Source organism: Polistes fuscatus, unplaced genomic scaffold (assembly GCF_010416935.1).
Source record: "Polistes fuscatus isolate 324 unplaced genomic scaffold, CU_Pfus_HIC Scaffold8, whole genome shotgun sequence".
NCBI classification, from domain to species: domain Eukaryota; kingdom Metazoa; phylum Arthropoda; class Insecta; order Hymenoptera; family Vespidae; genus Polistes; species Polistes fuscatus.
Genome location: NW_025113162.1, coordinates 8361994 through 8386463, shown reverse-complemented (window position 1 = coordinate 8386463; position 24470 = coordinate 8361994). Strand labels below are relative to the sequence as shown.

Here is a 24470-nt window from a genome sequence, read left to right as displayed (position 1 = left end):
TTTCTATCCAAAATTGGAATATTCTTAAATTAAATTTATATATCGCAATTTTGTATCGTTAAATAATTCAAATGTCTACGTGGATTTTTGTTGACTTTCATTTAAATAAAAAGTAAGTTATTTATTGCAATTATTAACAAATAAATATATTGTTTTATATTTGTCGATTGAAACAACTTTCGCATATCGTAACGAACGTTTTTGTAAATTATGTATTTAGCATGTATATATATATATTCGTATATGGATACGTTATTACGAATAATATATATTTTTCTCTCGCGAGTATTGTTCCGTAATTATTTAAAAGAAAAAGTTTAATTATCTTTAAAGAAAGAAAGAAAGAAAGAAAGAAAAAACAAGTATAAGCTCGAGTTTTACGTAGGTACGATCGTTTGTTGGATTTCTTTTCGTGCGACCTTACCGCAGGTAATATTCTTATTTAAAATGTGGAGAAAGAAATGAAATAAAAAAAAGAAAAAGAAAAGAAACAAATTATACGATCGCATTTGAAAGGAATGCGAGCTTGACCTCGATGCTTTATCGAAGTTAAGTGTTCCGGCCAAGTGTAATCTTAACGATTTATCTACTACTCTTAAAAACCATCAATTTCTTCTGTCTTTAAGCTTTGCTTCCTCGAATTTAGCGGAAATAACTTAAAGTAGAGTCGTGTGCCCGAGTGATATTACGTTTAACACTTAACGGTTGCCACATTTAATCTTGTATATCAGAACAAAGTTTTACTGTTAACGATTAGTCCTATCGAATAAGATTATCGAAGAATCAGGTGTAGTACAAATCTATAACAGGGTGCCCACAATACACGACGGAGAAATAATTAAAATGTTAACTTCAATGCATCTAAACCATATGCATAAAACCATATGTTTATTGCTTTGAACCAATATTACTATACCACTATTATAGAACTGTTATACTTTATTACTATTTTCTTTTATTTACTATTTTCTTTTTTTTTTTTCTTTTTACTTTATTATTTTTTTCTTTATACTTTTATTTATGTATTATTTACTATTTTTTTTTTTTTTTTTTTTTCTTTACATTCTACTTACTGTGCGTTACTACTAATAATGATAAGTTAATAATAACTACATAATTTTAATTTTTGTTTTGTTTTATCTATACATTAGATTGTACTTTACTGTAATTAATGGCCTTTAGGGAGCCTAGGCTCTAGGGTCAATAAAATTATTAAATAAATAAATAAATAAATAAACGATCAAAAAAGAAAAAAAAAAGAAGAAAAAAAAAATCAAACTTCCCGCAAATCTACGTCATAATTGATATCACTTTTGAAAACAACTGGAATGTATTTAGGGGATTACATGATTTCGTGGTTTGCATCTTTAATTCTTATTTTCACCTAATTTTTTCAATTGAGGAGAAAGACAAAAAAAAACAAAAGAAAGGGAAAGATAATACGAACGTAACACTTTAGGTTGGCGGTAATCACGCGAGGATAATATTTCCCATTGCGAAGGTAGACAGGAGTCTTTCTAATATCATTTAGATTCAAATCTAATGCGAAAATTAACGCGTAAAGTGTTCTTGATCTTTCGAGAGGCCGGAAGAAAGAGAAAGGAAGGGTTGAACAGGGGTTTGAGGAGGGGGTTGAGGAGGGGGTTGAGGAGGGTTATGAGAGAGAGTTCGAGGACACCGAGTCACGAGCGCGTAGCCACCCCAGACGTATGCATATGCATGCGAATAATGTGGAATACTAATGAATGACCTTCCGAGTAATTGCCGTCTGATATTCCACACCGTTTGTATCCACTTACTTCGACGTTCGCCTAATCGATTGGTAGCTCGCTTTTCATTTTTAATCATTTGCACTCGTGAAACCTTATTCGCCAAACGATTTTTTCCTGATATTCGTTATCTTTAAATGAGTTAGCGTAAGTACGAACAAATCTTGAAATAATCATTCCAAAATTATGACCAAAATTTGCACCCTTTTTGAAATAATTTTACGTATTTTACGTGTTACCGAATTATCGCGTTAAAACCAAATTAAATGTTAAAATTCGATTACCAAATGGAGAGTAACATTTGGAATGCGCGAAAGATTAATTATTAAAAAAAACTTATTATATAAAAAATATGCATTATAATTAATTTGATATAATATATGAAAAAACAATTATTAAAAAAAATCATGATATTTTCCATAGATATTTTTCCTAACAAAATTATATATTATCATATTATTCGTCAAAAAATGTCGACGATATAAAACATTTTTCATAATCGTTTCCCTTTCTCTGAAATTTATCGAAACTAGATACTCTATATAATCCTATCCGATAGCAATAAACGTCGAATCCTTTGACAGAGTTTTTGCCCTTTTCTTCCCACTTCGCTCACCTTTCACAAAGAATCTCCGATTCCTCCTCCCCTCCTCCTCCTCCTCCTCCATTTCGCGAACGTTTACAATTCTCAACGTTTTACCTTCCTTCCAACAACCATTGGCGATGAGTTAAATGGCACCTTTACAAATTACCTGTACCAAACGATTTATCTTCTCCTCCCCTCCTCTTCCTGTATCTCCCCTGTCACCCTCAACCCACCCCATTCCCTTAGAAAACATCTCATCGCGAGCATTATTATCACGGGTACATTCCTACGTGTTTTGTGACATTTAGAAATGAGTATCTTTACCAGGAATATTTAATAAACGTAAGAAAATATATCAAATAAAAGTACATAAATCGAAAACCACATTTATTGTTTCATTTTTAAATCGTTTAATCCTAAAGAAAAATCATAAATTAGATATAAATAAATTATTCAATAATATATTCTCCACAAATAAAAAGATTAGAAAAATAAAAAATAATATTGTTCACACACACATATATATATAGATATATGCATCTATCGAAAACTCGAAAACACATTATTGTTTCATTTTTAAATCGTTTAATCCTAAAGAAAATCATAAATTAATATATAAATAAATTATTCAATAATATATTCGCTACAAACATAATAAAATAGAAAAAAAATAAAATAATATTGTTCACACACACATATAATATGCATCTATCGAAAACTCGAAAACACATTTATTGTTTCATTTTTAAATCGTTTATTAATAAAGAAAAATCAGAAGTAATATATAAATAAATTATTCAATAATATATTCTCCACAAATATAAAAGATTAGAAAAATAAAAATAAAATTGTTCACACAAACATATATATATGCATCTCGAAAACTCGAAAACACATTTATGTTTCATTTTTAAATCGTTAATCCTAAAGAAAAATAATTAATATATAAATAAATTATTCAATAATATATTCTCCACAAATAAAAAAGATTAGAAAAATAAAATAATAATATTGTTCACACACACACTAGATATATATATATGCATCTATCGAAAACTCGAAAACACATTTATTGTTTCATTTTTAAATCGTTTATCCTAAAGAAAAACATAAATTAATAATAAATAAATTATTCAATAATATATTCCACAAATATAAAAAGATTAGAAATAAAATAATAATATGTTCACACACACATATATATATATATATATGCATCTATCGAAAACTCGAAAACACATTTAGTTTCATTTTTAAATCGTTTTTAATCCTAAAGAAAAAAATAAATTAATAAAATAATTATTCAATAATATTCTCCACAAATATAAAAAGATTAGAAAAATAAATAAATATCTTCACACACACATATATAGAATATATGCATCTATCGAAAACTCGAAAACACATTTATTGTTTCATTTTAAATCGTTTAATGCCTAAAGAAAAATCATAAATTAATATATAGATAATTATTCAATAATATATTCCACAAATATAAAAGATTAGAAATAAAATAATAATATTGTTCACACACACATAAGATATTATATATGCATCTATCGAAACTCGAAACACATTTATTGTTTCATTTTTAAATCGTTTTTAATCCTAAAGAAAAATCATAAATAATATATAAATAAATTATTCAATAATATATTCTCCACAAATATAAAAAGATTAGAAAAATAAAATAATAATATCGTTCACACACACATATATATATATATGCATCTATCGAAAACTCGAAACACATTTATTGTTTCATTTTTAAATCGTTTAATCCTAAAGAAAAATCATAAGTTAATATATAAATAATTATTCAATAATATATTCTCCACAAATATAAAAAGATTAGAAAATAAAAATAATATATTGTTCACACACACACATATAGATATATATGCATCTATCGAAAACTTGAAAACACATTATTGTTTCATTTTAATCGTTTAATCCTAAGAAAAATCATAAATTAATATATAAATAAATATCAATAATATATTCTCCAAAAATAAAAAGAGAAGAATAAAATAATAATATTGTTCACACACACACATATATATAGATATATGCATCTATCGAAAACTCGAAAACACATTTATTGTTTCATTTAAATCGTTAATCCTAAAGAAAATCATAAGTAATATATAAATAAATTATTCAATAATATATTCTCCACAAATATAAAAAGATTAGAAATAAAATAATAATATTGTTCACACACACATATATATATATATATGCATCTATCGAAAACTCGAAAACACATTTATTGTTTCATTTTTAAATCGTTTAATCCTAAAGAAAAATCATAAGTTAATATATAAATAAATTATTCAATAATATATTCTCCACAAATATAAAAAGATTAGAAATAAAATAATAATATTGTTCACACACACATATATATATATATGCATCTATCGAAAACTCGAAAACACATTTATTGTTTCATTTTTAAATCGTTTAATCCTAAAGACAAATCATAAATTAATATATAAATAAATTATTCAATAATATATTCTACAAATATAAGAGATAAAAATAAAAATAATATGTTCACACACAAACATATATATATATATAATATGCATCTATCGAAAACTCGAAAACACATTTATTGTTTCATTTATAAATCGTTTAATCCTAAAGAAAAATCATAAATTAATATATAAATAAATTATTCAATAATATATTCTCCATAAATATAAAAAGATTAGAAAAATAAAATAATAATATTGTTCACATACACACACATACACATATATATATATGCATGTATCGAAAACTACAATTAGTTATAATTAGTCGAATTAGTTAAATTTAATCGAAAAGCTTTCGGTATACGCTCGGACGACTCGAATGAAAATGAAAATTCGCGCGAATGAGGGAACAAAAAAGGTACAAAAAAAATGCTATACACACATAGATAGATAGATAGATAGATAGATAGATAGATAGATAGTTGAGGATTGGCATGGGTGGAAAGAGACGAGTGGGCAATTATTTGCACGGTTGGACAAACGGACGTACCGATCTGAGGGATCGGATTGACGGATGGCCGAACCGGTAACTGAATATATATATACATATACATACATATATACATATATATAATGCACATAACTAGGCGAACACATATAAACGCGAATAGCAAGCGACAAACGATTAATTTTAGCTTCGTCAGCATGGTTAGAAGCGCGTGAAATCACGAATTCGTCGAGCTGAACGAGCTTGGCGATGGTAAAAGGGCTGGCTGGGTATTGCCGTGGTGAGGAGAGGGGGTGGGGGAGGGGAAGGGGGGAGGGGGAAGGGAAGGGTATGACCGTATTAAAAGGTACGCAAGAGATAAGGGTGATTACATCACGAGGGGACAAGACGCAAGGGGCAAGTGGGCAAAGGGGCAAGAGGGAGGCAAGGGGGGGGGAGGGTCCCGGGCTACGAGTCGAATCACTCGTCGAATTATTATCGACGCGTTGCCGCACACGTTTTCCACCCGATCACCCCACCACCACCAGCAGCAACAGCAGCAAGCAGCACCACCAGCAGCACCAGCACCATCATTTCCATCCCCCAACCCCCAACCCCCATCGCACCGTTGCCGGCGACCGATCGATCTATACCGGGTTGAACACCTACGTGGTTTTATATACAAATTTAATGTGTCGATTAATTGTTTTGCCAATTTCTCTCGTGTATCTTTTTTATTCTTTTTTTTTTTTTGGGAGAGGGGGTTTAGCATAATTTTTTTTTTTTTTTTTTATATGTATATAGGTTTTAATTCAATGATTTTATGTGGTTTCAAATGGTAGATATGTATTTTATTCTTTCTGGAAATATCGTTCTTTAAAGAATAGACACACACACACACACATGTGTATATATGTGCACGTTGGTATTGTATAGTTATTTTATTCTCTCATTCCAAGGGAAAACTTTAAAATTGGCAGGGATTCGATCCTGCCTCTTTGGAAAGTAAAAAAAAGAAAGCAAGAAAGAAAGAAAGAGAGAAAGAAAATAAGAGAGACATAGAAGAGAAATCCTCGGAGAATCGAAAGGAAAAATAAGGGGGAGGGGGTAAAAAAGAAAAACAAAAAGAAAGAAAAAGATATAGAAAGAGAGAGAGAGAGAGAGAGAGGGAGAGTCGGTCAGCCTTCGAGGCACGATTCTGCAAAGATAGCAACCCCTTTCTTTTTTTTTCTCCTCCTACCACCCTTAAACCCTCACTGTCAATTCAGATAGTAGACCTAGTTGAACGGAGGACACAGAAACCCATTGGGTTCGTTCATTTGCTTGAGTAAGTGTGTGCGTGCATGCGTGCACGCGAATACTCACGCAAGTATACGCAGTTTGAAACACAGGGAAACGAGAATGAGAGAATGAGAGAATGAGAGGGAAAGAGAGAGTCAGAGGGAGGGAGGGGGAGGGAGGGAAAGAGAAAGAAAGAGAGAGATACACGATGCTGCGGCATCGATCGGCAGCAGTGCCTGCCTGCCGGCCAGTTCCACCCCCTCGTGTCCTCTCGTTTACCCTCTTCCATCCTCCCTCGTTCCTTTCGTACAGGGGGCACGACGATCAAAATGTCTCCCCTCCAAACACCCTTTTTCGATTCAACCGCACCCTTCTCTTCTTCTTTTTTTTTTCTTCCCTCTGAACGCCCACCTTTTCTTCTTTTTCTTTGACATTTTCTTTTGTTTTATTCTCTTCTTAAATTATTGTACTTTCTTTGATGTATATGTGTGTGTAATGTGTACAGGTTTTTCGTGTGTATATACGTGTTATTAATGCTATTAATTATTATTATTAAATTATATATGTGTATGATAAAGTATTTGAAAGTGTTTTTATTTACACGTGTATTTATTGTAAATTTAAAATGAAATATTTATCATATATTTGTTATCAACAGTCTGTTATATATCGAATGAATTATATGATTTGTTTAACATTGTAAATGAAGTAATATTATTATTATTATTAGAGAATTTATTAGTTTTCCATTTTGAATGTAAGTTTTCTCTCTTGCAGAAATATTATATTTCTTAAATTATTGTAGTTTCTTTGATATATTTATATGTGTAATGTGTACATGTTTAAAGTGTGTATATACGTGTTATTAATGCTATTAATTATTATTATTAAATTATATATGTGTATGATAAAGTATTTGAAAGTGTTTTTATTTACACGTGTATTTATTGTAAATTTAAAATGAAATATTTATCATGTATTTGTTAATCAACAGTCTGTTATATATCGAAATGAATTATTATGATTTGTTTAACATTGTAAACAGAAGTAATATTATTATTATTATTAGAGAATTTATTAGTTTTCCATTTTGAATGTAAGTTTTCTCTCTTGCAGAAATATTATATTTAATTATTTTATCCTAACAAAGTAGTAGTAGAGAGAGAGAGAGAGAGAGTTACTTATCTCTTACACTTCGAATATAATAATTTATTATAGAAAAAGGAGAAAAATACGAGAATTCTCGTTTGCGCGATTCGACTCAACGATATGGAAAATATGAAAGATACATTTTTCTCTCGTTGTCTTTTAACAAACCAACTTTTCCACGGTACTATGGTTTTGAGCAATAGCGCGTAACTCGTTTCTTCTCCCTTGTTAAGAGAAAAGCTCAAACTTCCTTCCCATTCGTATTCGTTTCGTAGTTACGAGTTAACAAGGAAAAAATGAGAGAGAGAGAGAGAGAGAGATAAAGAGTAAAAAAAAAAAAAGATAAAGAGAAAAATCCTTGGTTCGTTTTCGAAGATTTTAGAAAACTCGTTGGATACTTAACAAAATACCTCTCTCTCTCTCTCTCTCTCTCTCTCTCTCTCTCTCTTTCTTGTTCTCTTTCTCGTTCTCGTTCTCTTGTTCAATAGCTTGCTAAAATTTGCCAGGTATTACGGAGAGATTCTCTAAATACGCTGAGTAACTCCCGTAATTTGTAACAAAATTGACTACCTCATAATAATTGGAATAATTGGAATAGTTGGAATATTTTAGCCAATTATATTTCTCGAAGAAGAGAAGGGATACTTTATTAACAATTAACGAAGTTTTCTCTGATATTTACGAAGATGAAAATTTATAAAACAAATATATATATATATAAATGAAATATAAAATTGAATCGTATCGTTGAAAGTTTTTTCGTTAAATGTCATCGTTACGATGTTCGATCGGATAAAAGAAAATAAGTATGTATACTTTTCGTAAGAAACATTTTAAACGACGTCACTCGTAAAGTTAGATTCGTAATCATCATTTTCCTTTCGAACAATCTAGTTTCTCGTATTTTTTAGTAAACAAATGGGATACGCGTTGCGATACTTTTTTCGTCTTCTTCTTCTTCTTTTTTTCTTTTTTTTAATTCTGTAATTCTAATAAGAGGAATAAAAAGCAAGAACAGAAAGATAATAATTTTTTGTATAATCTCTCGTATAATCGTAGAAATGATAAAAAACGTTTAATGGGTGTGCGACGTGGTTACGAGCTTTCGACGTCTTTTTTCTTTCTTTTTCTTTTTTTTTTTTTTTCTTTTTCAACTGGTAAACACAGGTACGAAAGAAAGGTATACATCTCTTGTTTCTTTTCTACGTTTCGTATTGCAATTAGGGGTACCCGTTTAAATCGCAGCGCAAACTCCCAGTTTCGTATTTGAAACGCGCGTAAAAACGAGTAACGAGTACTCGCCACCGTTGAAGAGGCTTTTTTTTCAAAGGGACGAAGAGAAGAGGAACGATGATCGTCCTACGAGTCTCAAAACTACTCTTTGCTTCTCGCCTAACTTACGAAGCTGCCTTTTTTTTTTTTTCTTCTTTTTTCTTTAACCCGATCTCATTCTCTTAATCTTTTTTTTTTGTTTTCTTTACTGTTAGAAAAAAAAAAGAAAAAGAAAAACCATCAGAAATTTCTTCGTTGGACGAATTATAAAACACAAACCGGAGTTATCACGTGACGATCAAATATTTCTCGGAGACAAAAAATAAATAGAAGATTTTTATTTCCTTTTTTATCAATATTTCCAAATTTATACGAATATGATTATAATAATCGTAAGAAAAAACAAACAAACAAAGTTTCTCAATTACAATTTTTAGTAAAACAAAATTACGTACAAATATCGTGTATATAATAATTATCTAGAAGACAAAAAAGTATCCTTTTTTATCAATATTTCAAAATTCATACGAATATGATTATAATAATCGTAAGAAAAAAAAAAAAAAAATATATTTCTTTAATTACAATTTTTAGTAAAATAAAATCACGTACAAATATCGTCTATATAATAATTACCTAGGAGATAAAAAAAATTAATCAATTCCCATAGAATTATCCATCGAGTAAATTATTATTCTAACGTGTAAATTTATTCTTGATTTATTTGTTATTATTTTCGTCCATAGAAGCGAGAAAAATCTTAATTTTCTCGTACGAGCCTTTCGCGAAAGGGCTCTACCACGAAAAAAAAGTTGTGATATCCTTTTTTTATCAATATTTCCAAATTCATACGAATATGATTATAACAATCATAAGAAAAAACAAACAAATAAATTTTCTCAATTACAATTTTTAATAAAACAAAATCACGTACAAATATCGTGTATATAATAATTACCTAGGAGACAAAAAAATTTAATCAAAATTCCCATAGAATTATCCATCGAATAAATTATTATTCTAACGTGTAAATTTATTCTTGATTGTTTTTTTTTTTTATTTTTCGTTCAAAATCTTAATTTTCTCGTACGAGCCTTTCGCGAAAGGGCTCTACCTCGAAAAAAAAGTTGTGATATCCTTTTTTTTATCAATATTTCCAAATTCATACGAATATGATTATAACAATCATAAGAAAAAACAAACAAATAAATTTTCTCAATTACAATTTTTAATAAAACAAAATCGCGTACAAATATCGTCTATATAATAATTACCTAAGAGATAAAAAAATTAATCAAAATTCCCATAGAATTATCCATCGAATAAATTATTATTCTAACGTGTAAATTTATTCTTGATTGTTTTTTTAATTATTTTCGTTCAAAATCTTAATTTTCTCGTACGAGCTTTTCGCGAAAGGGCTCTACCTCGACAAAAAAAAGTTTTCTCTTCAAAGAGAAGGGGAGAACAGAAAGAAGAAGAAAAAGTAAAAAAAAAAAAAAGGATTTAGGTAGTAGCTATAGAGCATAAGTTTCCACGATGGGATCTAATCAAGCTTAAGAACGACGGAATCTTCTTCTACCTTTTTTTCACAAAGTTTTTCCCCCTCTGTGTATTCGCCACCACTTTCTTTCTCCTCTCTCTCTCTCTCTCTCTCTCTTACGTTCTCACGAAATATTTTCATTTAATTGCTTTCGAAGGAAGAGAGCAGCAGAAGCACCAGCTTCGGGCGGATATTGCTGGAAGAAGACTACGTAACGCTCGAGTGCTGCTGCTTTTTTCCCTTTTTCCTTTTCCACACTCGGCAGAAAAAGCTTCGCCGGTGAGCAGAAAATCGACTCCTCCACCACCTCCACCCCCTCATCGTCGTCATCATTTTTTCGTCTTTTTAAACCGAGAAAATCATTTCTCTCTCTCTTTTTTCTTTTTTTTAATCATTTTTTTTAATCGTTTCAATCGTTTTAAATGCGAGCAGCACGAACGATGGAAAATTTCTTTCTTTCTACTTTAACTTTTTTTTATCTCTCTTCCTCTTTTAGATATTTCCATTCTTATGGTTAAAAAGGGGGATGAAAATATGATGCATCGGGTTTGTACACACCTATATACACACGCACACACATATATTTATTCGAAAAGGTATCTTCGTTGTTGGCCGTTATTGCATCCTCGTATTTCTTTCTACTCTGTGTTTTATGTTCTCATCCATTTTGACGACAGCCTTCGTTCGCCTCGTAACAACACGAGGAACATAAACCCATTTCGGGTATTCATAGTTGTTTTACGACTGGTAGACGAATGCCGAACGTATTCGTCGTTGCATTCCCCTTCTATTGTATACGAATCTCTTTCTACGAAGTTTCAGAGATATCTAAACGAAAATGATGCATTAATGATCGTTTGAAAATATTACAAAAATCATTTTTCATTTATTATTAATGTAATAATGATAAGAATCTAAAATAAAAATGATAACAAATTGAAAACGAAAAGAAGATAAACGCAAAAGGTAAGATGAATGAAAGAAAAGTTTGCGAAAAATTGGCTTATCGTTGGAATTAATTTAAACAAATATTTAAAATGAAAAAACTGGTGTGTGTACTTATGTACGCACGTAAGAAGTTATACTTCTTTGCCGTACCAAAACGAACATAACCTCAATAACCTCAAAAACAACTTCAAAGAAAACTTCAAAGAAAAATAATTATTATTATATATATAAGAAAGAATAAAAAAAAACTGGTGTGTGTACTTATGTACGCACGTAAGAAGTTATACTTCTTTGCCGTACCAAAACGAACATAACCTCAATAACCTCAAAAACAACTTCAAAAAAACTTCAAAGAAAAATAATTATTATTATATATATAAGAAAGAATAAAAAATAAAAACTGGTGTGTGTACTTATGTACGCACGTAAGAAGTTATACTTCTTTGCCGTACCAAAACGAACATAACCTCAATAACCTCAAAAACAACTTAAAAAAAACTTCAAAGAAAAATAATTATTATTATATATAAGAAAGAATAAAAAAAAACTGGTGTGTGTACTTATGTACGCACGTAAGAAGTTATACTTCTTTGCCGTACCAAAACGAACATAACCTCAATAACCTCAAAAACAACTTCAAAGAAAACTTCAAAGAAAAATAATATTATTATATATATATAAGAAAGAATAAAAAAAAGAAAAAGAAAATATGAAAATATAGATATCAGTCCAAACTAAATATAAGAGAGATATATCGAATAACTTCACACGTCAACTGTCATGGCGCGGTTAGAGCATTAGTTCTCGCTTCGATCATTTAAGTAAAGCAGCGCTGAGTACGATTAGTATTTGGATGGATGACCCGCTTGAGAAAAAAGGCGGGAAGAAGAAAAGAAGACAACTTCATGCCGTATACTTGAAATCGCTTTGCCGCGCGTCGTAAATACCGCGACAAACTTCATGGTGTCGTTTTTCCAGTCGCTCGGAACAAAATCACTCCCCATTACATTTTCCCCAACGTGCCAAAAGAGAAGTATAACTTCAAAAAACAATTACTCGAAAAGAATAAGAAAAAGAAAAATATTACGAGAGTATATAAAAATTGATCGACAATTTTTTAGTTTATCTACGCGAGCATAGAAATAGGTTTATGTTAGTTAGTTTATTTGACGCAAGCAAATGTTCACGTTTCTCTCTCTGTCTCTCTCTCTCTCTCTTATTGCGTGGCGACAAAATGTTTGCCGACAAAATTTGCGTCCTTCGATGAGCTTCCCCGGTAGAATAATGCGATTAACGATAAACTTGTTACGAGCGTTGACGTTGCGACACCGGAGGAGATTGTTGACAGAGTCAAGTGTAAATGATCATTAGTTCGATTGAACCCTCACCGGAAGTGATGAGAGAAAAAGAGAGAGACAGGGAGACAGGGAAAGGGAGAGAGGGAGAGGAAAGAAACGAAGAATAGTAACGAGTTTGCTTCTATCAAATTGCAGCTCTCAATTTTACAAAATGAAAACTTGTTTCAATTATTTCTCTTTCTCTCACTTTTTGATTTATTTTTTTATCTTTATAATAATAATAATAATAATAATAATAGTGGCTCAATGGATTATCGTTGCACAAAACAATTTCCCCCTTGTTCCCATGAATAAATAAATTCACTCTCATAACTGTTACTTATTTCCCTTATAAAAGGTTTATGTTTAAACAAAAAATAATGAATAATTTTTGAAAGAATATATTAACGATAGAAAGAAGTAAAAAGTACTCTATTTTTACTTTTTATTATTATTATTATTATTGTAGAAGTTTCTAAGTTACGGGTTTACGTCTACGAGCCGCGAGCGAAAGGTGGGTGGGTTTGCCAAAACAAAAAAAAAGATAAAAGAAAGAGAGAGAGAGAGAGAGAATGGGTGAAAGGGTAAGGAAGGAAAATAAGTCATGAGAACGTAGACGAAGAAAGCTTTATTATTGTTTCGAAAGACGATTGAGAAAGTAGAAAAATATCCGTAGGAAAAAGCAATCATCTTTGCTTCTAATATTTGTCTTTTTCTTTCTTTCTTTTCTTTTCTTTTTTCTCCCCCCCCCCCCCTTTGATTTTTCGTGACATAGAAAGTATAATAAGCGGAGTATTTTCTTGGCTTTCGGTACGTCGATTGTATTCCTCTCTCTCTCTCTCTTTCTTTTATTCTTAATAGAAGTTCCAATCATTGTTGCATCGCAACTCGAATGCAACCCTATCAATTGCAGAGAAGTTACTTTTTCGTTGTAGCATTGTGGTAATGCAGTTTTAGAAAAGGGCTTTACGGTATTTTAACTAACATTGTTGCGCCGTCGCGAAGAAGGTGGTGGTGCTGGTGGTGGTGGTGGTGGTGGTGGTGCAACGACTTGCAGAACAAATAGAAAATTTTAACCGCATTGCGGATAAAGTCGGAAGAAATTTTACTTTTCCTACCCCCCTCCCCCCCGCCCCCTTTCCACCGCCCCCTCAACAAGTTCGAAAGTATTTTCAAATTATTTTACATTCGCGACGATAATTTTCTTTTTTCTTTCCTCATTCATATATATATAATTAATATTATTATAATATTATTATATAAGGGATAAAAAGAGCAGTTGTTTCTTAAAGTGCACACGTTGGTGCATCTGAAGAGGAACCGTAATTTCTTTACAGGGGTACAGGGAACATGTAACAAAATTTTCATTTATTTTCCATTCCATTCGTAAGAAATTAAAATTCTGGCCAATTGCATTGAGTCAGATTTATTCCTCTGTCGCTAATTATAATAATTAATTAAATACGTTCGATTACATTTTTGTGACGCGTGATCCAAAAGTTTTGTTAACTCTTGTAAAAAAGAAAGAAAAAATGTATTCGATAATTCGCAAAGAGTACTTAATTAAGAATTAATCCCCTGTCGTATTTGAATACATATTAATATATTCAAATCAAATATCATTGTACAAGTTAAAACTATATAGGTTCACGGTTAGATATCTTCCACAAATCGTGTTAAATAGCATACGTATATTCTATGATCGTTTTAGATAATAGAACATAGGACAAATCTCATTCGATTTGATCGTCGTTACTCTAATTGCGAGCCGCCTTGGCCGGCTTATAGTGATAGTTATTCGAGCATAAATCGTCTACATATATATATAAGCGAGTATTATATATATACATATATAACACTCGCTTAATCCAAACGACCGTACGAGATTTCGCGATGATTATATGAGTACTTGCATATACGTATATATGTATGAATGTATGTATGTATATATGCATGTATACATGTATGAATGTATGCATATATGTATGCATGTATGAATGTATGTATACATGTATGTATGTATGCATGTATGAATGTATATATGCATGTATGTATGCATGTATGTATGCATGTATGTATGCATGTATGTATGCATGTGAATGTATGTATGTATGCATGTGTACAATGTATGCGTATGTACTTTATGGTCGCCAAAATCACATCCTCATGTTTGTATGGTTACGCCAATGGTATATACACGTACGTTAACACACATAGATAGGGATCATTGTGTCGATGAGAATGACACGTTCGTCCGCTCGCAGCCGCGCTTATTATACTATTAATCTTGTACGGGGTTCGGTGTGAAACGTGTGAAATTTCACACTCGAATCACGACGCTTCCCTATTTTAATGGCAATGCCCATCCTCCTATCATTCATCTTATCTTTTTTTATCTTTCTTTTTTCTTTTGTTTTAATTATATCGTATCAATGTTTCTTCCTAGATAACAGCGATCTTTTTTAACGCGAAAAAATTGATTGTTATTTATTATTTATAATATAGATGGTAATTGTGATTTAATGATTATAAAATAAAGATGGTTCCATTTTTTGAATTCACAGAACGATATTATATTTTATCGTATATAAATCTTCAGTTATAAAATTTGCTATACTTAACTCGCGATATTTAATAATTACAATTAAAAGAAAAAGCATAAAAAATAAACACTTCCAAGCGTTTTCAATATTATCCGCACTTGCTTAAAATATTCGTACTTTTATTGAATGGAAAAAAATGGAACAAATTATTCGAAAAATCCGATGAGACAGACACCTTTTTAAGTTTGCCCCAATATAAAAATTCATATCGTAATTTTTGTAAGACTTAAAGTACGAAGATACAGAGAGGTAGGTTTCGCGGTTACGCCAATGATACTGTGTAAACGGACCATTAGTGCCCGTGACAACGACACGTTCATATGCATGTCTACCTTAACCGCCGTGCGGTTAACCTTTCAAAGCCCACCGACGTAATTATAAAGCAATGCTGTATATCGTCGCGTTGTTCTATTTACGGCGACGATGCACCCCCAGACACCCCAGACACCCCAGATACCCCAGACACCCGACAACACTGCACCAGAGTACCATTATGAAAGAAACTCTGCTTTCTATCTTATTTATTTTTCATTGAAATTGTTAACAACACTTCAACGATAAAAAACTATCATTTCTATTACGATTTTTATTCATTTTCATTATCTCTCGTTAATTTTTTTCAGCCAATTATCATTCGACCAACCCCCCCCCCCCCCCCACCCTCGTATCTTTATTTCGTGCATTGAGATAAAAATATTTGTTGGATGACAATTTTGTTTGATAGCAGGATCACGTATGACCTCTTCCTCTCATTTATCATCATATACGTATGAATACAAATTCCTTTTTATATCATTCGTTTATTCCGTTATTAAAGTAGAAGAAAAAATAATAGCGAACAAACGAAAGGAGGATGAGAAAAAGAAACGAAAAAAAAAAGGAATCAAACAATGCATCGAGGATAAGAGACGAATAATATCCACTCGTTCGTTCGACACACACATTCAACGCAAACGCACACATACAAAAGTACACGCATAGTAAGCCGAGTGTCATTTGTACGGTCACGTTTGATCGAATCTCTTTTTTCAACCAACGAGATTTATCTCCCATTTTTTCCTCTCTCTCTCTTTTTTATCTACGTATCTATCTATCTATCTATCTATCTATCTATCTACATACTCGAGTCCCTTTGTACCATTTCGAACGAGTCGACTTTTTCTTGCATCTCGTTTGAAATCTCATTTTTTTCATCACATCTTTCAAGCAAGTAAGATTTTTCTCAAATTGTTGTAATCAAATGAAGGTTGGTATTGGAGATAGAGATGAAAATAAAAAGAAAGAGAGAGAGAGAGAGATAGAGAGGAAAATTTGCAACTCATTTATCCGTGGGACAAATTTGTCTTCGAGTTTCCGTGGTCTGACGTGGCACACGGATAATATAATCGACGAGGAAAACTGTCTCTATCCTTATTCATCCCGTTTGGAATCAACAGAGCTTATCATCCCTTGCATCCCGATTCCAGGATTCCCTCCCTCCCTTCCCCTCCCCCCTAACCCCTTTGTTTCCCCTCCTCACGGTTACTCTTTGGGACATTCGTTCGCACAGGGGAAAATAGAAAATGAAATTCCAGAGGATCCTGTTCGCGACGGCCTCTATCAGCCTTATATTCCGTGTTTGCATTCGTCTTCCTATATACAAGGTGTCTCATTTTATAAACGGTATCAACAAATGTATCTATGATTAATCATTATTTTTATTATATCGATTAGATTATCGAGTAAAAGATTTTATTTATCATATATATAAAAACGAGTTCTCTTTTATCAAAAGATAAACGAGTTGGAATAATCATTTTTAAATAAATATCGATTAAGATTGTAAAGGATATCAAACCCCTATTTCAAAATCGTACAACGATACACCACCGTTCATTTCTCTTAATAATTTTAAATAAAATATTCTATCGAAAGTGTGTTAATACGAAAATCAAACTAACACTTAAAGTATATCATTAATTTGATCGTATTAAAATGGGACACCCGGTATGATATACATATATATATATACATATACGTATACACGTACACGTGTATGAAAAAGAAAGAAAGAGAGAGAAGAAAGTCGGTCAAAAAATGGAAGGAAATGCAATGAGTGAAGGAAAAAGAGAGCAGATGACTCTTCCAACATGTCAGCGAATTGCGTACTCAGGGATGAATAAATTGAGAGGAGGGGGAGGGGGGGAAAGGGGATGATAGTAGACGGTAGGACGTATGCATGTATGAATATGTGTGTGTGCGTGTGTGTGTGTGTGTCGTCGGTATTCCTCATACGGTGCTGGAGAAAGAAATGCGAGGGAAGATACGGAAAAATAATAGGAGTAAAAGAGAAAGAGAGAGAGAGAGAGAGAGAGGAATATGACAGGGACTAGCAAGAGAGAGAATAATATGCTCTGCGGAAAATAATTGCGGCGACTACATTATAATTGCGGACGTTCTCCTCTTGGAAAGATGGAAACGAACGAACGAACTAGAAAAAGAGAGCTTAAAGAGAGAGAGAGAGAGAGAGAGAAAAGGTTGCACGGAAACGTGGCCAGAGGCTTTTCGAAACTAATAATGGAAAATGTTCGTCAAAAAAAAAGGAAAGAAGGGGTAAAAAAAGGAGGAAGAAGTAAAAAACATACGCTAGTAACTTTCGGGCTTCGTGTGGTAACGATCGGAAAATTGGTTACTATCTCTCTTCTTCTCTCTCTTTCTCTCTTTTTCGCGTTTGACTATTTTTCGTTAGCCTAAACTAATAATGGAAAATGTTTATTAAAAGTACGTACGTAACCGCGCGTAGGATGTACGATTAATTTAAAAATATACTACTACTACTACTACTACTACTGCTGTTACTGCTACTGCTGCTGCTACTGCACGTGTATGGTGGTAAATCTAGTTTGAACGAGTTCTTTTTTTACGAAACATTTGTATATAGTTTTTGTTATCTTCTTTGATAATTTTCTATTTAGACAAAATGACAAAGGTATTATTATAAAGTAAAATATATATATAAAATAGATAGATTTTATTATAGAACTGTTATATTTTTATTTATGTATTATTTACTATTTTCTTTTTACATTTATCTACTTACTGTGCGTTACTACTAATATAATGATAAGTTTAATAATAATTACATAATTTTCATTTTTGTTTTGTTTTATCTATACATTATATTGTACTATGCTGTAATTAATGGCCTTTAGGGAGCCTAGGCTCTAGGGTCAATTAAATATTATTAAATAAATAAATTAATAAATAAATAAATAGATGGAAAGATTCGATGAACGTTGTCGCAAACTTATCGAAAATCGTTGGACAATAGGTGGTTGTGCGCGACACTTTTATATAATTAACATTATCATCTCTACTATTGTTTCTTTTTATTTTCATTCATTTTTTTATTACCCCTCTCTCTCTAAATAATACTTTTATCTACGATAATCTATATCTCGTTTAACTCGCAACGAGCAAAAAAAAAAAATAAAAAAAACAAGAAATATCTCGCGTGTCTCTTTTTTTATTATTTTCTTTTATACACGCATTATCTCCCACGTGTCGTTTTTCCTCGTCGGATTGTGAAATATCATAGTTATCGCTTAAAAAAAAAAAACAAAAAAAGAAAGATAAAAAATAAAAATGGAATTGTTACGAACGAACCAACCGACCGACCGACCAACCAACCGACCAACCAGAGTCGATGGTAACAAACGAAATTTATCTGCCGTGCTCGCTGCATTGCAGATATACTCCGTGCTCGTGCATCCTCCATTAATCCCATGATGCGTAATAATTGGTTCCCTTTATTCCGTACCGTATCCGGATTTGCAGCATATTAATGTACCGATAACGAGTTTTAGACAAAACCAATATGAAAGGCCACATCGAACCCCGTCCAGGCACCTCTCGCGATATCCAAAATTATGGGCATGCAGATAACAAAATACAATTGACCCTTTTTTTTTCTCTCTCTCTCTCTTTTTTTATCGGTAGGAACGAACGGAAATCGATAAGAGAAACTGCCACCGATGATTATTATCTTTTTTCATTGCTACTATACACCACTCGCAAAAAGCAATTCGATCTATCGATCTTTCAAATTTTATCCAACAAAAATTCTTCCATTTAATGATTCGCGTATTAAATACGCATGAAATGTATTCTTTACTTTATCGATCAGATTTTTATAAACAACAAAATAATTAACGATACAATTTGTTATTTACGTATGGTGTAAAATTTAATTAATCAGAAAAAGAAAACTCGTATATTTTGTCGTCTGAATTGAATCGAATTTGAGCCTAAATGTTACCCTAAAATGATACGTTAATCTAAATATGTTTTTAAATGAAATATCAAAAATATCAAGTAAATTGTAGCTGGTAAATAGCAATGAATAATAAATCATTGAAATAAAATGAAACGTTTATATTGAGACAAAATTTAGGAACTTTTCTGGTTACTTTTTTTTCTCTATACGAATACATAGAAAGAAGTGTTTCAATTTGAACCTGCAATTCTTAATTAATCAGAAAAAGAAAACTCGTGTATTTTGTCGTTCGAATTGAATTGAATTTGAGCCTAAAAGTTACCCTAAGATGATACGATTATTTAAATATGATTTCAAATGAAATATCAAAAATATCAAGTAAATTAATTGTATAGCAATGAATAATAAATCATTGAAATAAAATGAAACGTTTGTATTGAGACAAAATTTAGGAATTTTTCTAGTTACTTTTTTTTCTCTATACGAATACATAGAAAGAAGTGTTTCAATTTGAACCTGCAATTCTTAATTAATCAGAAAAAGAAAACTCGTGTATTTTGTCGTTCGAATTGAATCGAATTTGAGCCTAAAAGTTACCCTAGGATGATACGATAATCTAAATATGATTTCAAATGAAATATCAAAAATATCAAGTAAATTAATTGTATAGCAATGAATAATAAATCATTGAAATAAAATGAAACGTTTGTATTGAGACAAAATTTAGGAATTTTTCTGGTTACTTTTTTTTCTCACTATACGAATACATAGAAAGAAGTGTTTCAGTTTGAACCTGCAATTGGGATAACGTCGAAATTTCTAGGGGAAAAAAGTTGAAGGTAGGAAAAATTGTGTTTGTTATCTTTATAGGAAGTAAACGATAAAAGTGCATCACACGATATTACTACTACTACTAGATATTTTAAATCAATCTCTTGGCGACGTATTTTTTTTTTGTCTCCGATTCTCGTCTGGTGATAAAATCGTAAAGAAGAGAGACAGATAAAGCTTGTCCATGTACGTGTGCGTGTATGTATGTGCGTACGTGCATTTGTGTGTGTGTGTGTGTGTTTCGATCGATTTTTTATTACAGCCAAAGGTCAGACGGGAAAAAAAAAGTAAAATAAGAGAAAAAAAAGTGAATGAAAAAGAGAGAAAAAGAACTTTAAATGTGTTTGCTGAGATTATCTTAAACCACGGTCAGTCTCTCTGACGATGCAATTCGACTAAATCAGACTGCATTATGCATTGGTTTTCCCCTTGGAAACTGTGACCTCAGGATTCTGAGGTTGAACTCGTCTATGCGTTTAACTGTCGGGAAAATATTTATTTCAAATTTTAAAATGGGTTGTATAGTTAATATTCCAATGCCGTGACTTTTTCAATATAATTTCGTAGTATAAACTAACATAGAGAATTCAAGAATTTTTCGTTATATTTTCGTTATATTAAATAAAAAAAAATCATACGAAAAACACCGTGTTTAAAAACGTTCATATTTCTATAATGTTAATCTTTCATAAACAATGACGGGACAATTAAAATAAATAAATGATAAATACGTTAATTAATCATTGAAATGCCATGACTTTTTAAATATAATTTCGTAGTATAAACTAACATAGAAAATTAAAGAATTTATCGTTATATTTAATAAAAAAAAATCATACGAAAAACACTGTGTTTAAAAACGTTCATATTTTCTATACGTTAATCTTTCATAAACAAATGACGGGACAATTAAAATAAATAAATGATAAATACGTTAATTAATCATTGAAATGCCATGACTTTTTAAATATAATTTTGTAGTATAAACTAACATAGAAAATTAAAGAATTTATCGTTATATTTAATAAAAAGAAAAATCACACGAAAAACACCGTGTTTAAAAATGTTCCTATTTTCTAAAATGTTAATCTTTCATAAACAAATGACGGGACAATTAAATAAATAAATGATAAATACGTTAATTAATCATTGAAATGCCATGACTTTTTAAATATAATTTCGTAGTAAAACTAACATAGAGAATTAATGAATTTATCGTTATATTTAATAAAAAAAAATCATACGAAAAACACCGTGTTTAAAAATGTTCCTATTTTCTATAATGTTAATCTTTCATAAACAAATGACGGGACAATTAAAATAAATAAATGATAAATACGTTAATTAATCATTGAAATGCCATGACTTTTTAAATATAATTTCGTAGTATAAACTAACATAGAAAATTACAGAATTTATCGTTATATTTAATAAAAAAAAATCATACGAAAAACACCGTGTTTAAAAATGTTCCTATTTTCTATAATGTTAATCTTTCATAAACAAATGACGGGACAATTAAAATAAATAAATGATAAATACGTTAATTAATCATTGAAATGCCATGACTTTTTAAATATAATTTCGTAGTATAAACTAACATAGAAAATTAAAGAATTTATCGTTATATTTAATAAAAAAAAATCATACGAAAAACACCGTGTTCAAAAATGTTCCTATTTTCTATACGTTAATCTTTCATAAACAAATGACGGGACAATTAAAATAAATAAATGATAAATACGTTAATTAATCATCGAAATTCGTATGTTAACAACAAGTAAATAAAAAACAACGATTTATATCCGTATTTTTGTATACCTCCGTAATTTTCCAGCAAGATTCATAAGAGAATAAGAAGAAGAAGAAGAAAAATGTTGAAGAAGGAAAAAAAAAAGCTTAATAGAGAACCGGAGCTAATCTCGCGGACGCAACAGACGACGGGTTGGGTTGTTGGTTGAAAAGTGGTGTGTTGGTGGTGATGCCAGTAAAGGATTCTCTTCTTATAAAGATTAAAATAGTAGTGGTGATATTAGTTGGTAGTGGTGGTGGTGGTGGTGGTGGGGGTGGTGGGGAGAAGATAAACGAGACAAATGGCTGGCGCGAAACATTTTGTTCTTTTTCTCTTTCTATTACTATTTCTATTTCTTTTCACCCACACCCACATCCACCCCCCCCCTTGTTCACTTCTTTTCGTTTCGTTTCTTCTTATCGTTAGAAAAACGTTTCACTTTTAGCTCGTGTCTCTCTCTCTCTCTCTCTCTTTCGTTTTCTTCATACCCGCTGCAATCTTCAATAGAAAGGGAAACTACACAAAAGGGTTCTCGTTTTTGCTTCGAACGTTTTCACACTTCCGTGTTTTCTTCTTTCTAAAGCAGCTCTACGATTCCTTTTTTAGTTAAAAATAGAAAGAGAGAGAGAGAGAGAAGCTAGTCAAAGAAAAGGTGTTCTGTATTTTCTCGTTAAGCTATTCCAGCACGAAAGAATTATAGAAAGCAGCAGGTGCCGGCACGCTTGAGACCAGTTTGCCGGTGACGTTTTATAAACTTACGAGAAAAATATACCTTTGGTACGTTGAACAAGTCATTTTCTTCTCTTCCTTCCTTTCTTTTTCTTTTTTTTTTTTTTTTTCTTTACTTACTTACTTGATAAACAACCTTTTATATATATATATATATAGAATCTTTTAGTTGAAGTATAATATTTTTATTTTTACTTCTCAGTTACTTTTCTATATAATACTTATTTTGTTTATACGAGAGAAAGAAAACGAAAAAAAAGATCATTTTTGATATATAATATCACGTAATTTAGCTTTCAATAAACTTTGACGCAAAGAACTAATCGATTTTATTTTGTCAACTCATTTTACTTTGTCATACTAAGCTTTTAGAAAGATTTGATTGATTCGTCGAAATGAACGTTTAAATTTTCTATAACTTTGTATTACTTTGAAGTCACGCGTTTAATCAAGTATATGTATACTTTTATTTATTATTTTTATTCGTAATATTTGATTACATTTTATCGTATTACAAAATTATCTCGGAAAATTGTTAATATTATATATCTAAATAAATATTATTGTAACAATGAATTTAAATAATTGTATAAATTACTGGAGTGTTCAAAGTGCATTCTGTAAATGCACTTGTTACAATTTAACATAAAATGTTTTGGAAAATCGAAAAAATTTAGGAAACAATGTTATACTGTATTTCTTTTATAAAGAAATTGTAAAAAATGTAAGATTACATACAAACATTTTTAAAACAAAAGTATATATATATATATAAGTTATATAAAAAATTAATGATTCGTTTTAATCTTTTTGTTAGACTAGCAAGATTGGTAATTTTTTTGTTTGTCTTTTTTTATTCGTTAATGGAATAATAGAATTTAATTAACGAATAACTCGTTATATTCAAACGTAAATGAATTTTCTCTCTCTCTCTCTCTCTCACACTTTCCTACTCTTATTGTTCTTTTTCTAATTTTCGAATTTTTTCTTTCGTTTTTCTTTCGGTTTTACTTTTCTGGCTATTGTCCAATCTGCATACCTAGTCCACGATGCGAAACTACTTTTCAACGAAGGTATGCAATTTCATTCCTTCGTATCTCGTTCGTACGAGAGATCTCGTTAAAGTTCCTCATTAAAGTACAATGAAAATCACTGAAAATGACGCTACGGTTTTATAACGCGGTTTATAACATTCCTTGCGTTTCCTTTTTTAAATACGTTCTTGCACGAGCGTTGTTTCGATCGATATTTAAACGAGATAATCATTTTCTTTCGTGACTTATGAAATTTTCGAATTACGACGAATATGATAAAATGTATTTCATAAAAAAAAATATATATAAATAATATTGATTTACTTTGAATAGTATAAAAAAATAAAAGAAATGTTTACAAATCAACAAAT

General features: G+C 30.7%; 1 protein-coding gene across 4 annotated transcripts in view; it reads right to left on the bottom strand.

Moving 5' to 3' along the window:
* Positions 1-24470, bottom strand: part of LOC122525121 (acetylcholinesterase-like) — an 82824-nt gene that overhangs the window by 528 nt on the left and 57826 nt on the right. The gene's annotated exons all lie outside the window — the stretch shown is intronic.